This window comes from Aedes aegypti, chromosome 1 (assembly GCF_002204515.2).
Source record: "Aedes aegypti strain LVP_AGWG chromosome 1, AaegL5.0 Primary Assembly, whole genome shotgun sequence".
NCBI classification, from domain to species: Eukaryota; Metazoa; Arthropoda; class Insecta; order Diptera; family Culicidae; genus Aedes; species Aedes aegypti.
In genome coordinates, this window is record NC_035107.1 from 142473168 (window position 1) to 142490393 (window position 17226).

Consider the following 17226-nt stretch of genomic DNA (forward strand, 5'->3'; position numbering starts at 1 on the left):
TTCAAGGACACATTTTAGTGTCGTTTTATCATTTACATCATGTGTCATTCAGTCATACTATGAATTACGTCCACAGTAATTTCCATTATTTTTAAGAGTGTACGTCGATCCGTTTTCAAGGCATTTCGTGACAAACATTACCTTAAAAATATTGATGTTTTATACCCATATTGATATGTTTCCGAACATGTTTTGAATTGGCCACATCCCCAATGCTTCGGGAAGCATCACCTGAAAATATGGTTCCAGATATGTTCGTAATTGGCCACTTCCCCCAGGGCACCTGTAATCTTCTATACAGTGGTCAGCGCATCTAGTGGTTCTGAATATGCTGCTAGAAGCATCACTTAGAAGTTTGATGCCCACTTGTAGTTTTTGGGGCCCGGTGCGGAGACAAATTTGGGGGCCCTTCCAAATACGGGTATGTGCCAATTGACAATCAATCGAAAGAATAATATATTTTTATTCAATATTAGTATTCTGGGATTGAAAATAATGGACCTTGTGTTTACTTATTGGTGAAGTCGTTTTTAATTTGTATTTAGTAATCACATTGTCAATTAATGAAGAAGAGTAATAGCGGCTAAGTGTCTAAAAAAAGGAACTTTCGGAAAGCGTCTTTCTCAAAGTTGCTGTGGGATTTAATGATTTTCTTCAGAAATTTCATCAGAATGTAAATCAGATATAAACTAAAAGTTTGCTTAAATTATTAATTTCAATATTTCTTCCGAAGTACAACGATTTCTTCGAGGTACCTAAAAAATCTCAACCGGAACTTTTTCCAATTTTCCACCGATTTTTATTAATTCTTATAATGTTTCCCTCAGAAAACTTTCTAAAGAAGTCTTCAAAGAATTGTTACAAGTTTTCTTTAGGAGTTTGTCAAAAAAAAAGCAAAATAAATTTTTCGGATTTTATTGGAGAGGATTCATTAAAACAACCTAGATATATTATGTCACATTTTAGAATTGAAGAAAATCAAATGTTATTGAACTGACGCGTCTTGAAAAGTATCAGCATATTTTATGCATGTCAGCACCTGAGAGAGACTCGCGAAGAGGAAAAATATCAACGTTATATGCAGCCCATATTCCGATGTCATAAAACGTCAAATCCAGCCCGTCGTTTTTATGGCTTAAAAAGTGAAAAGTATTGTATTCAAAATAATCTGATAATAAAAACATCAGTCAGTAGGAGCAGGTTTTCCAAAGATGCTGATAAATCTAAACAATAAACTAGTTATTCCCAATGTTTGCTACATTTGCTGGCATGAAATTTCACTCAAAAGGCTATGCTACATTGTGATGCAAACTTTTTTTTTTTTGCTGAGTAGTTCATATGAGAGTTTGAACGGCTTGCGCAAGATTGATGTTAACACAGAGTGGAATAAGATAAAACTCAGCAATCACATAAAAAGAAGACCGTCTTCGCGAGTATCGTCTCAGGTCAGTACTTTTCCGGATCAATATGATTTATGAGGACTGAGATTTATCACTTTGAAATTGCGAGCTGATATGTCAACATGGCTGCCAAAACGAATGACGTGATTCTTAACCTTAACAGAACAATGTATTTTTGAATCCAAATCCACGATGTTCTGTTCATAAGTATTTTACTGCAGCGCTGAAATAAACGCTACCTTTATCAATATACTAGATGACCATTACCATTTCAGTGGCCCTACAAACCAGATTTTGCTTGCTCCGATGCATTTCATTTATACAATAACTCAATTTCTAATGCTATGATATATTTTCACCATGATGTCGGGGCCCCTAAGAACTCGGGGCTCGGTGCGTACTCCACCCACCGCACCCCCTAGCTACGAAATGGTCATAATAACACTAAGCTGAGAAGCAGGCTCTGTCCCAGGGAGGATATAATGCCAAGAAGAAGAATAAAATATGTTTTAATATTCAAGTTGTTGAACATACAAATTACCTTAGCAGTGTTGACTTGAAGTAACTGGTGTAGGGCTAATAGCAGATCCTTTTCTAAATGCAATTCTCATTCAGTGTTCAGTTCACATTGATACTTTAAAAGATAAAAAATGAATGCTAGTATTTAAAAAATGTTATCAAAATGGTTTCTAAAGTATTTTTTCCTTATTGTGATTGCAGTGATTCACTAATTCTGATGCAAAACTCTACACGCCCCAGAGAAAAAAGTTCAATATAATTGACAACATTTGCGATGAATGTTTTGGAACTTTCAGCAATTAACAGGAAGTTGATCAATTTTTAACTCGATTTGACCCAAGAGATCCCCTTTATAACTCTAGTCTTTAAGTCCAAATAACCCCTTAAATATTTTTCCTTAAAAATATATATGTAAATGCACAATTCCTGGAATTTTCAGAAAAATCGGTTGAAAATTGAGTTCTGCGTGATTTTTTTTAAATTAAATTCCTCACGGGTTAAATTAAACATTAATTTGTGTTTATGACCATTTCATACTTGGCTTCAATTCCCTTTCACCTTAAATGAATTATCCAATATAAAATTGATCTTTTTTTTATATTTCTTGAAAATTCATTTGAAAATGGTTATGTTGCAAATGTTATACCGTCATACCGCCATTCACCGCTCATTAAACTATTTTGAAAAATTTAAACGAATTTTCGCAATAACAGTTATCAGCAAAATAGATTGTGTAAGAAAGGAATTCATATAATTTTATATTATATATAAAAAATAATTCTAGGCTGTTTAAGGCGTGAGTTTAACAATGATTTTATTATGGTGGATCGCAAAATGCTTCTTAGCTGCCTCGATTCAAAAGAAAGATGCTAAAGAAAGTAATTGATTTCTAACTAGTGCTGTATATACGACTTCATACTTAGGATGAGCGGTATTCGGTACCAATATACATTTTTAACACTCCAACTTTTTCCTACAAAAGCAAATGTTTTGTCTTGCGTCTAGCGCAAAAATTTGTAAAAATAACGAATAACCGATTTTTGACAGAATTTAACATGTTGAAATGCTATTGAATGAGCGGTGAATGGCGTCCTTACGGTATGTTGAAAAAATTATTGGGAATCATTATCGTGTTTTCTGAAAGTTTTAAGCATGTTTAAAAATGTGTTTTTTTTTTATTTATCTGATCCACGTTAACATTATAATAATTCGTTCATTTTGGTGAATTGACCATATTTATGAAATGTGAAACGCCGATGTGGATTTAATCGTTACATGTAAAATGATGAATTGTCCTTCATGGGAACATTTAGAAATGCGACACAAGCGAAAGCTTCGTCAGGTACTGGACACGAGGCACTATAAACTAACAGATATAGATTTTGAAACACTCAAAGACTGCCACATTTGTTACAATAGGGAGTGATAAAAATTTTTCATGTGTCGCCCTTTCATACTTGACGAATGAACGCACGCGAGATGTGGTTGACACAATAATATGCAAACACAAATAACATAGTGTTCCGCTTTTGTGCAGTTTATATTTCGGTTAATTTTTTTTTGTTCGCGGTATATTCATATCTATACATTAAAGAGTGTAGTACACCACACTTCCTATTGCCGTGTTTATCAAATATGCGGTGCAATGACAAATGAACTGGGCGCTTGATGATGGCCCTTATATGAGAGGTGACGTGAAGAAGTGCAAAATGCGCCAGCATATTTCAACGGCTAAAGCAGCGTGGACGTATCCTGACCAGCTGAAACTAACCGATTTATAACTTGATGTGCTATGTAGTTACGGTCTTTATAACAACGGTGTCAAAAGATCACGCTTGTAGGTCTAAAGACCTGTACTCAAAGAAGTTTTTGTATAACTTTAAACGGTGGTTGAACTCAAAACATGACGGAATATATTTTCATGAGTCTATATGAGTATAAATGTTATTCAGAAATCTTCGAGATAATAAAAAAAAATCAATGAACCTATAATCTATACATACACCCGACCTATCTTGTTCTAGAGCTCGTGTCAAAATGTTATCTGGAACAGATTTATTTGCGTTAAGTGAAAAGAAATATTCTAAAGATATTCATAAACATTTACATACGTGAATCTTCGTGGTTACAGCAAACGTTGAGACGACATTTACCTGGAAAATATAAAATAATACGCTTATTTAAATATGTATGCAACATTACGTAAGAAGAGATATAATTTTGATATGATTCGCTAGTCGGGATGCCTATGAACATGTAGGACAGCACGTTGCCTTTGCACATTTAGAGTAGAGTAAACCTGCATATCCACGTCTGTCGTCGTCACAACACTTCACAGGCAGTCATTCTAAAGTACGGGGCTTCAGTATTTAGTATGGATGCTGGCTGGTAGTCTGGTGGAAACAGGAAACGGATTTGGGTAGGTGGAGATAAATTGAATGTATGATATTGTTGAAAATAACTTGTTCAATTTTCCAAATCATGAATATTGTTTTTGTTGTCGATTAAAATGCATTTCCTGTTTTAACAATAACATGTAACAAAGAAACACTTGGCAAAGAAAATATGAATAAAGGGTAGGTGTACCAATTATGGATGCAATATGTCAACAGGATGGATAAAAATCATGTTTTAACCGCGTTTCTAAAACGTAAGCATGACTTGTTGGTGTTAATTACTAGTTTAAAGCCTTGCGAATCAGTTTGGTTTTAAAAAGCGTTGTCTTTGTACCAATTATGGCAATAGCGTTCCTAGCATTCTACATAAAAGTGTACCAATTATGGACTAGCGAATATTTGCACGAAACGAACTCAAACGCCATCCAAAGTGAATGATAATGTAACGCTAATATGTAAAGAAGTGATTGCTCATATTTTTTCCCAAACAAAATGTGTTAAATAGATGTTAAATCAATTTATTGCAATGGGTTCATGGGAGCAAATGAATTTTCTAAAAGGAGTCGAAATTCAGTGAAAATGCAAATTATGATACAAAACATCATTAATGAACTCACATTACCTTTCCAGTGCATAATTTTAACGAAAAAAGAGGGAAAATTCAAAAATCGAGTGTCGCTGAAAACCCCCCTCTACCATGAAATTAGCATCTTCCGCTTGCGAACGTTTTCGAACGTGTTACTAAGAAAAATCTTAGTGATTGTGTTCAAAACATGAAGATAATGCCTTACCGAACCGTCCCGTCCTGGAAGTCACTCGAAATAGTAGTTTACGGAACAAGTTGCAGAATGATGATTTTTACAGCACGAGTCATGAATTTAATTACGACGAGTGCTGTAAAAATCGAGTTCTGCAACGAGTTGCGTACAACATTTTTTGCAATTTCGTAGAAGACCACTTGAGGGTACCAGGAATTATATCGGATTGCATTCACCATTGATTTACAATTTCTGAAAAATTGTTGTGTTATGATCCATAACGCAACTCAAAACAGTTGCGTAATGAGAAAGCGTTGCGTAATGGATCATTACAGCACTGGTTTCAGTTGCGTAATGACTATTCCCGTACTGCATACTTCAGTGCAGGAAAGTAGGCTGTTTCATGACAGATTGGCGTGATGAAAAACAGCCTATTACGATGAGAAATTGCTAAAAATAACTATACTTCTTTAATTTCACTGATCAAAAAATGTAAACAAACCGCCTCCAGAGTATTGCCATAATTGGGCTCTCATACACTCTTTGTACCAGTTATCGACATAGTGGAAATAACACGATTTCCAACTTAAAACAGTAGATTTGATTGCTCACTAGCTAAATTTATTCATTTGTTCTCACTAGGTAACAACAATTGTTAATTTTTCGAAGCTTATTGCACGAATGGTCTCATTAAGGTTTAGTTACCATCAAATACAAATAGGTTTATCATTCCTGTGAGTATTAGCCGTTATGTTCTAGTAAAAAAATATGAACAATCTCTTAATGTTCCTACTATTGCCATAATTGGTGCTATAGCCATAATTTGTACTTCTACCCTATTACTATACACAAATTTTGGAAATGCTTAAAGAACACTAAGATGAACAGCATGCTATGCTCTAGTTAGGCTGTGACCACAACAGTGTGGGAAGTGATTGACACTGGTCAACGACGAAGACGAAACGACTGATTCGATAAAGAGTGCCAAAGAGTGACAGACGTGGAGAACGTTCTAAGAAACCGTATGCTTGTGGCCGGCAGAAATAAGAGCGACACAGGTTAGCGAGAGCCGAAGAAAAGCGAATCCACCGCAGAAAGGAAAAGCAGCACAAGAAAGTGTGGTAGCGGAAGCTCAAGATAGCATGAACCAGAACGATATGCGGATATTTTATGCAAAGGGTCATTGGAACTTGACACAATACCGTACCAGTGCCCGTTATGTACATTGATCGAGAAGGGAATTTGCTGACCGATAAAACGGCGGTGGCTGCCAGGTTGAAGGAGCACTTTCAGCAGTTGTTGAACGGTGAAAATTGAATTGTATCGAAAAACAGGGTGAACATTGGCGATGACGGTCGAACTGTGGACCCTCCGACCATAGTAGAGGTTAAAATGGCTGTCAGCGAGCTGAAAAACTGTAAAGCTGCTGGAAAGGACAAGATTCCGTTCGAGCTACAAGCACGGAAGTGAACAGCTTTAGCAATTGATCCACCGAGTACTTCTGATGCTATGGGAGGATGAAGAAATGCCTACCGGTTGGTGAATGGCCTATCGATGTTGACATCTTCGACGTTAGCTATACGATGGTGGAGGAGGCATTGAAGAGGCTAAAACCATTCATATCGGCTGATGGTATTCCTGCATGCATTTGAAACATTGCAAGGCGGTGTTAATAGGGTAACGACTGTTTATTTCGTTCTTAAACGTTAACAGTTGGCGCCAGCAGCAAAATTTACAGACAACAACCTTTTGAACATTCAGTTTCTTTTAGGTACTGGCCACCGAGTGGCGACACTGATGTTTGTATTCCACTCACTGATCTCGCTACGCTGGATTCTCAAATTTCTCAATCTTTCAACACAAGCGCATGGAAGAATGGGAGTCGAGAGCTGTCAAAACGTATGGAAAATAATGAAAAACGTAAATTGTTCGCAATTTGGAAACTGGATCGAAACAGTGGTGATTAGAAATTACGTGAATGCATAACTTTTTGTGTTTAGTGCATCTTCCGTGGTGCTTTCTTTGCTTCATAATTTCGTTTTTACTACCACTGAAAAAGAGCCATATATTGCCTTTTCAGTTTTGAACATCGCCCTATTGCTCCGCTAAAGGCTATATTCAACCTCTCTCTCCGATGTCAACAGTTCCCTAAAGCACGGAAAATGTCTTATATGCGACCAATCTTCAAGAAAGGCAGTAGAACGGAAGTATTGAATTATCGTGGAATAACCTCCCTTCCAGCTGGATCGAAATGCTTCGAGATAATAATGAATGATGTTTTATTGCAAGCATATAAAACATACATTTCACAGAATCAGCATGGATTCTGCCCACAACGGTCAGTAATCTTAAGGTGATTATAGAACGAAGCCACACCTCAAATTTTCAAGAGCACATGACTTAAGAACCAAACAGAGCTCCGCGTTGAAAATTTATCCCATTGGTCACCACCAGCAAGCAAGCAATTTGATTGGTTTTCAACGCGAACTGTTGTCAGATTCTTCAGTCTTGTGCACTTGAAAATTCATAGTTTGGCTTCGTTTTATAATCACCTTAAATCTATGCGAGTATACGTCATTTTGGTGCATAAAGAAATGCATAAAGGGGGACAGGGCGACAGTATTTATACAGATATAAAGGCTGCATTTGATACCGTTGATCACAGTATTCTCTTGGCAATGTTGAACCGTTGGATGCTTCTTCGAGAATTTGTAGTTGGCTGTATTCCTATCTAACTGATCGGAAATTACTCGTTAAGATTGGAACAGCCATATCAGCTCCATTCACTCCGCATTGTGGTGTGCCCCAAGGGAGTAATTCGGGGCCACTCTTGTTTGTCTTGTTTTTCCTGTTTTTGTCCCATGTACTTTCAAACTGTTACTTGTTGTTCTATGCAGATGACTTAAAAATCTATCTCATAGTAAGAAGCATCAATGATTCCCGCCAGTTGCAAGAACAGTTGGATTTCTTTGTGGGTAGGCGTACGTTGAATCATTTGAGTATTAGTGTGTCTAAGTGCTGCATCATATCCTTTCGTAGAACGAAAAGTCCTGTTTTGTACAATTATGCCGTTAATGGTACTATACTGAATCGTGTGGATAATGTTAAAGATTCGGGTGTTTTACTAGACCATCAATTGACATTCAAAATGCCACTATTCAGAAACAGTCAACAAAGCCAATCGTCAACATGGATTCATCTTCAAAATAGCAAGTAAATTCGATGACCCTCTGTTTGGTTGAGGTTTGTGCTTCATGGTTCTTGAAAATCACTATTTTTAGGGAGTGCTCTCTCTGAAAAACATACCTGTATGAAAATTTCAGATTTTGAATTTCCAGAACATGAGGACTATGTATTTCTAAAACTCAATCCCGTTTAAAGAATCCTTTTATCTTGCGAAAACAAATTGTAAAAAATAGGCAATAAGGAAGCACATTCGTAAATCCGCTGTGGGTAAGCCAAGAACACCACCGTGAGCTTCAAGGAATGTAAAAAATGAATACGTTAGCACTGCTTTTTCACAGTCGATGATATTACGCGTTGCATGAAAAATTTTGATTCCTGGAAAATCCAAAACGATTTATCTGTAAATTTTCCACCAAAATCATCGTAGTGACCCCTGTTTTTGTGTGATGTATTTGCTGCCTCTTTAGACTTTGAGCAGTTCCTGTCACATGCACTGAAATGAATCCTACATATACCTCTGATAAGAGATATGAAAAACAAACCGTTCAATACAATTCAAATTGGCCAGATGACCAGAAACCAGATCAGTAAACCAATGTGTGGATCGACAGTGACTTATTAACCAATTAAGGCAACATAGAATATTTATGTATGCAGCTTGCCTTCCATAGTCTTTCCTTGAGAGGAACTACTGAGAACATATTTTTGACGCATTCACAAATTGATTAACGTTACAAAGGTAGCAGTCAGCAGTGCGGGGATTGCTCGCTGCGCGTTATTTCCGCGAAGGGATCCAAATTTTTAAATTTCCCCGCAATAATAATTGTTTTCAAATTGTTCTGAATAGTCAGTGAAATACGATCAAAACAATCATTACATGGAAAGAAAAAGTAATGCTAACTTGTTCAATTAATTCATTCGGCGGTACTTGTGGCATGCACGATTTAACTATCATCAGGTTGGGATGGGCTGTTCGATCTTTGAGCATTTTTTGTAATTTATTTCATGAAGCAACATGTAAGCTTTTAATGGTTAATGATTTCATAGATTTATTATGTTTGTTTCCCGGGGACGGACCTGGTGTAGTGGTTAGAACACACGCCTCTCACGCCGAGGACCTGGGATCGAATCCCATCCCCGAGATAGTCACTGACAAAAAAGTTATAGTGACGATTTCCTTCGGAAGGGAAGTAAAGCCGTTGGTCCCGAGATGAACTAGCCCAGGGCTTAAAATCTCGTTAATAAAGATAGAAAAAAAAAAAAAAATGTTTGTTTCCCGTTGACTAGGGCCTGGAAAAATAATGCCAATGTGTGTTTTTATAGCACACATACTCAGAAAACCGTGATTTCTGAATACTGTGGAGAACAAATCTCGATCAAACGATGTTTAAACTTAATTTAATCTTATTGGCGTATTCGACAAACTTCAACAGAATAGAATTGGCTTTCAAAAGGTGGTAGCAAGTGATTTTGATTAATGAGTATTGAGTTATGATTTTTTAAACCTTAGAATAAGGCTAAAAACACATTTTCAACTTGAAGCTCTATCAAATGAGCTGAAAATTTGACCAGACATTGTTCTTAGCATGAGAATTCAGAATACTGCTTGACCGGAAGATTTCCAGACATTTTTTCAAATATGAACAGGTCTACTGGACATAGAGTATCATCGTACCTGCCACACGAATACAAATGCGAAAATGGCAACTTTGGCAAAGAAAGCTCTCAGTTAAGGCCGCACGGGACGTCATCATAATCACCCTATCCATTTGAAGAAGCAAATCCAAAGAACCACTCCATATATCGATGCGAAAAATATATCACTATGATGCTATATTTGTAGTGCACAACCCAATAAATTTTCAGCTTCATCGGTTCAATAAAACTCGAGATTTGTTTCCACAAAGTTTTGATGATAATTGTTAGAGTGAGACAAAAGATAGGGAAAATAACACGGTCTCCCGTGTCCCCTTAATAACTGTGGAAGTGCTCATTGAACGTTAAGCTGAGAAGCAGGCTCTGTCCCAGTGAGGACGTAATGCCAAGAAGAAGATGATGTTGGATTAATCTTTAATACAAATACAAATACGCCCAATCTATAACCCAGCCAACCAGTATTTAGGGTCGATAGGGGCAGTATGGTCCACCTAATCAAAAGTTCTTGAAAATCATAGCAACACAATTCAATTTAATCGTTCCATAAGCTTCCTTAGCCGAGTGGTTAGAGTCCGCGGCTACAAAGCAAAACCATGCTGAAGGTGTCTGGGTTCGATTCCCGGTCTGTCCAGGATCTTTTCGTAATGGAAATTTCCTTGACTTCCCTGAGCATAGAGTATCATCGTACTTGCCACACGATATTCGAATGCGAAAATGGCAACTTTGGTAAATAAAGTTGTCAGTTAATTACCGTGGAAGTGCTAACCGAACACTAAGTTGAGAAGCAGGCTCTGTCCCAGTGAGGACGCAATGCCAAGAAGAAGAAGAACTTGCTGACTCACCATCTGTTTATTGATTTCAAAGCTGCGTACGATTCAGTGAAAAGAGATGAGCTGTGACAGATAATGTCTGAACATGGTTTTCCAGCAAAACTAATCAGGTTGATACGTGCAACGCTGGATGGTTTTTGAAATCAAGTACTCGGATTGCGGACGAGGTGCCAACCTGGTTTGTGATGATAGAGCGGAGAAACGGCACTATCATCACACGGTTATACGGACGATATCAACCTTATTACACTCGATCGCAGTTCAGTGGATGGGGCCTTCGTGCCTTCGAATAGGGAGACAACGAGAATAGGCCTGACCATTAATTTGGTGGTAGGTCATTTGGCATAAAGTCGTTTGGCACAAATCCGTTTGGTATATAGTCGTTTGGTATAATGGTTATTTGGCCTAACGAGTGAGCAATTCTCGCTGAAACCAGGCCGCCTTCGGCACCCATCGTTAGAATTCCAATGTTATGTCATTGATCGCTAGTTTTCGATAAAACTTAAGGGTGGTCCTTTCTGTTTTCTCAAATTGATGGACCCCTCGTACACCAGCTACCTGAACAGTTTGCGAAAAAGCCCATTTTTTGATAATTCTTGGGTATTTCTTCACGTGATATGTCTCATATTTCGCTTGAAACACATAGCAAACTTAGTGGCATCGTATAGAGAAAGTATATAGCTTTCATTTAAACTTGAAAAAAATTTAGCGGCCATTTTGAATTTGGCCGCCATCTTGAATTTTGTTAAAAATATCGTTTTTTCACCATGACATTTTCGACATGCTGGCCGGACAACGTGAAAAAAACCATTCTACTACTTAAAATCAATATGGCGTCAAAATCCAAGATGGCCTCCGGATTTTATCACTCAAAATAATACTCTTATTCTTCACTCGATTCGAATAAAACACCAAAGATTAAAAACTTGTTTCTTTGTTGTACAAAAAATTATGTTTGCATTGATTGCACTCGCCATATACGTCAAAATCGTAGAACATGATTTAGAAAATCGTTCATTTCATAAGGTAAATACCATTGCTCACCTAGTTTATGTAGCCTATCTTACTCAATTTTTCCTCAGCTTTCTGATGGTGATCTCAGAATTCAAAATGGGCGGTGCGCTAATGGTGAAAAAACGATATTTCTAACAAAATTCAAGATGGCGGCCAAATTTTTTTTAACTTCAAATGAAAGCTACATCCTTTCTCTATACGATGCCACTAAGTTTGCTATGTGTTCCAAAAGAAATATGAGACATATCACGTGAAGAAATACCTAAGATTTATCAAAAAATGGACTTTTTCGCAAACTGTTTAGCTAGCTGGCGTACGAAGAGTCCACCAATTTGAGAAACCCGAAAGGACGACCTTTAAGATTTATCGAAAACTAGCGATCAGTGACATAAAATTGGAATTCTAACGATAGGTGCCGATGGCGGCCTGGTTTCAGCGAGAATCGCTCAGTCTACAACTAAGGATTTCTCAAAGAGACCTTTATTATTACGTTTGAACATCTGGCTTATATTGGAATCAATTGGCACAAAAATTATACTTTACTCAACAATCCCATGCTCTTGAATAAACTTAGGCATACTACCACTTATTGATTACCGGCAGTGAGAAAAATATTGTTGATACTATTATATTATTCACCCCGAAATTACGCTTCGTTCAAATAAAAGTTATTCTTTTGAGTTGGAATCGGAAATAAATTTTAGAATAAGGCTTTTTACTCAGCACAAATTCACCCTTCTTTCAAAAATTGGATGATCTTTCAATATATGGTATGACCATAATTAAAGGTATCAAACCTGTTACTTGAAATTCAAATTAATTTCACCGTCTTTTAAACATAGGTTGTTCGTTGAAGCTATATTTTTAGATAATTATTTATTCCCAACTGATATATATATATATATATATATATATATATATATATATATATATATATATATATATATATATATATATATATATATATATATATATATATATATATATATATATATATACATAGATGACAATTTAAAACATTGATCTGTACATGTTATCGGGGAAAAAAGAAATCAATTCCTACAGTTATTTCGATGATTTGAAACACAATATTCGATATCCTTTCGTTTTATTGTTGCCTTCTTTATATCTTTTTGTTCTTTATATCAATACTGATTATAAGATAATATTGAGTAAAGCTAATTTTTATACATTTTCATATTTTGCTATATTATTAATTCCTGTAAGTCGTGCTGTTCCATAACATAAATTATGTTTGATACATAATCTTGTTTTGTGGTATTCTGGAGAAATTATTATTTCAATCACAAATTTCATCAAGTGTTACGTTACGATCAAGTTATCATCATCAAGTGTTGGGCGATCTTGCTTTGCATCGAAATGTTCTATGAGTGCTTCCTTAATTATTAACTGAGAACTTTCTTTGCCATTTAACCATTTTCAAACATGTACATCACGATTAGATTAACCTTCCTAATGCATTAAGAAAAAGTTACACATTATGCATTAAGGGTAAAAAATGAACCATGACTTCGAAACGCTCTCAAAAATCCATTTTTGAACCGATTTTCGTTCTTTTAGCTTCATATGAATTTTTGCCCTTGTGCCCAGAATAGCCATATACTCACAAACAATTTCCAAGGTTCCACTTTAGAGTTCCATATCGAACTCTAAAGTGGAACCTTGGAAATTGTTTGTGAGTATGGCCATTCTGAGCACAAGGACACAAAGCACCTAGAACCTGTTTCAGAAAAAAAAACTGGCGTATATAATATTCAGCAATTCATACACATACAAGGCTACACTGTTTTAATTTTATGGAGGGATTAATGATGAATGATTCTATGGAGTATGTTAATGTTCAGGGATTACTCAAGATATTTATCTAGTGATTTCTTAAGATATTCCCAAGTAGTCCTCTCAAGATTCCTTCAGGAATTATTCCGGAAATTTCTTTCGGGATTCCTCCCCAGATCGCTCCAGGAATTCCTGCAGGCGTTCCACAACTCGCAAATCCCTCTAGAATTTCTTGCAGGAATTCACCCAGAGCTACCACAAGAGAAATGGCGACATGAATTATTTTAATGATATCTCCCGATAATCCTCCAGGAATTCCCCAGAAGTTTCTGCAGGGACTCGTTCTGAGCCTCCAATGAATCCTTCGGAGATTCCTCCAAGAGTTCTTCTTGAAATTCCTTCAGTGATTCTCCTATGGATTCCTGAAGGATTTTTTTTTTTCAGAATTTATCCTAAGAACTATTTCACTATACTATACTTCCAGTAAATGCTCTACATTAATTCCTTTCGGAAAATCTCTTCATGAAATCTACCAGAGATTACTACTGGGATTTCTTGAAAAATTATTCAAGGGATTTCACCAGAAAAGTTTCTACAGGGGGTTTTCCATGAATTTCTCAACAAACCCTATCATCAAATTCTCTACAGTGATTCTTCGTGGGATACCTCCAAGGATTCTCCAGAAATTCTTCCAGAAGACCTTTAGAAATTCCTACAGGTGTTTCTTCAGGGCTCATCCAGGGGTTTCTCTAGTAAAATCTCTACAGTGATTCTTGCAGAGATTTCTTCAGCTTTTTTTTATCAGGAATTTCACAAAGGATTGCTTCAGAAAAAATCTCTAAATGATTTCCTCAAGAAAGCTGGTAGACAATCAACTGCATATTTAAATGAAATATGCTTTTCGTCTAGGCAGTCTTTATTATAAAAAAACCCGTTGAAAAAAAACAACACCGTAGACAAAAATCATATTTTTTGTTCCAGGGTTTTTTTTCATGAATTCCTCCAGAGATTTCCTAAGGAATCCCTCGATAGACTCCTGCAAGAATTACTTCAGAAATTTTTCCAGGAATTTAACCGAGGATTCTTCAAAGGATTACTCTAGATTTATTTTTAGAATTACAAAGCATTAAGCCGCATCGAGCATTAATCCTAAATAATCCTAATTGATAAGGATTAAACTATTCAATCCTAATGAAACTATTAACCGTTTTCAGTCAATGTGAAAGCTTAAGAAGATTATTGGGGGCAACAAATCATCTCAGTCATGACACAAATTAATCCTATGTAGGATCGATTAAAACGAAACGAAAAATAGTAAAAAACTTAATACTAAGAGTTTTGTTTTTAATTCTATTGAAGAAAAGTGAGGGAAATGTATGTCGATCGTCCTCTAGATAGTCAGAAAAACTTTGAACACCTAGCAGAGGTTAAATATTTTTTTATCATTTTCTCCCCTTCAATATGTTTGGTTTTTTGAAGGAAGGAAGGGATGACATTAAACGAAAATTAATATTTGTATCCGCCTAATCCATTTAAAATTACAATTAAAGTAAACATTATCTTTCCGGATTAGGTTTAAATTGCCCAATAATACCTATAAGCATAAAAAGAATAAAAACGTGATTAAATGCACTAATTGAAAGTTCCCGAAACGACATCGTTATCACGTGCCAATCATTCAGGTTCGTGTCCTAACGTATAATCCGTGTAATCAAATCACGATATAAAATGTTGTAATTATCCTGCTTTGTTGTCTTTCACTCGTTCGGATACACCCATATCACACAAACACTTCAGGAGGAAAACAATCACTCTAAAACAGTTGATAGCATGATTGTGTCTACAAACCTTTTAGCAGAACCCCGAGAACTATCTGTGGACGTATGGATATTGAATTACAACTGCTGTGATGTATTATTTCCGGTCAGCCTGTAATCTAATATATTTGCGATACCACGTCGTGCACCTGTCTTCGGTCACTGCCTACTAGATTGCATGAGCCCACAATAGTTGTTAAAAAGTGCACTCCACTTCACCGATTGCCACTTTGGAGTAGGCGCTGGCTCTTGTCCTGGGTTACTAGGATCAGAGATTCGTTCTGCCAGCGGCCAACGGTAAAAACCCGAGAAACAGCACGTGCGTTTTCACTTCACTTCAGTTTATATTTCTCCTTCCGAAGGGGACAACTTCTTCTGCAACCGGAAACTTTACTACTGGTTGCCGGAGACACTGTTTTGAGGACTTTATATAGAACAGATCGGAAGACGAGGGAAACCGCGCAAGTCCTTCGGAGTGCGTTCCACCGGCGGGGAATCAGGACGAAAGCGGCGAGCTGCTGCGAAGTAAAAACGGACCGTTTCGGATGCCATGCGTATGTTGGGGGGTGATTTTTGCTCTAACTTCATGTCGCAGTCGGAATAATTTGTTTCCAAGTCTGTGAGTGGCTACATGCAAGATCACTTAGCCGTACAGATTTGACGTCACCACCGTTGGCAATTTCATTGATGTGGGCTTTGGAGCTTCGAGAGCAAATAATAATTAAGGTAACTGTGCATAAGTAATATGTATATAAGCGACTCATTCCATGGCATACTTCGGCTGCTGACTAGACAATAATTCTAGAGCGAAAAGTTCGACCTTGGTTCTCAAAAAACAAAATTACGGAGATTAAACAAACAAAATATGTAGTAGCTATAATCGCAAGATGTTTGTTCACTTTCTGTGACCTATATCTCAATTTCTGTTGAATCAATCACGAATTTCAGACCAAAAATATTATTATGTAAGGGAAGGATCAGAGTTCTTAATCGTGTCTTGATTTCAGGGTGTTACTTCCATAATTATCGGTGGTTTGTCAAAAATTGTAACTGATATTCATAGAAACACTTAAAATGACCTCTTGCTTACCATATATAAAGCCTGTCCACGTTAAATTTCGGACACCCAAATAATGGCAGCAAAAAAAAGTTACTCATAATTCAACAAAAACAATTGTTTATTTCAGAATAAAAGAGTTATATCTACAAAATAAACAGTTGACAAGGATGTTAATCCTTCTTTCTGTAAAATTCTCGAACTTTCTGTGGTACACCCGCCATCCGTGTCCGAAATTTATCGTGGACAGGCTTTACCATATATGGTAATATTAAGCACTATAAGAATAGTTTTGTTATTTGAGCAAAAGGCGTAAAAACACAATTTGAAATGTTTGTGGGAGATTGAACCATTTACATCATTTCACCAATCTGTGTGGTATTTTTGATTCAAAAGCTGTTAATTTAAAAAAAAAAAAGCGTTTTGTTCCGACAGTACATATTACCCCAAGCACTCCTACTTTTAGAAACTTTTGCCTGTATTTAGTTAGCATCTAAAAGGAAATTAAAAAATTGTATGTGTGGCAGGCTAAACTAGAATAACGACAACAAATACCACTTTTACCCCCCAACATCGATTATTGCAGTCCCTGCTTAGTTAATCGTAAAACTGTAGTAGATCCTAGGGTGCTTCAGATAGGAAAGTCTATTGATTGATATGAGTAAGCACTGCAATAGGTACTGATTACTTCGCAGTGGTATGGAATTTGGGTACGGTGCACTGCCTGTGTGCTATCAGTTCATCACATATTCTGTTGTGCCAGATGTTCGAAATGTTAACTGTTTTATGGCTCATT

The 17226-nt window shown here is 36.5% G+C and overlaps 1 protein-coding gene across 2 annotated transcripts in view; it reads right to left on the reverse strand.

Annotated features, from left to right (window-relative positions):
• The window catches only part of LOC5575871 (allatostatins MIP), an 89337-nt gene extending 73549 nt beyond the window's left edge, over positions 1-15788 (reverse strand). For both annotated transcript variants that reach the window (XM_021849172.1, XM_001655823.2), the window contains exon 1: positions 15405-15788. The gene's annotated coding sequence lies outside the window, so the exon portion shown is untranslated. The remainder of the gene's footprint in view (positions 1-15404) is intronic.
• Positions 15789-17226: the final 1438 nt, after the last annotated feature.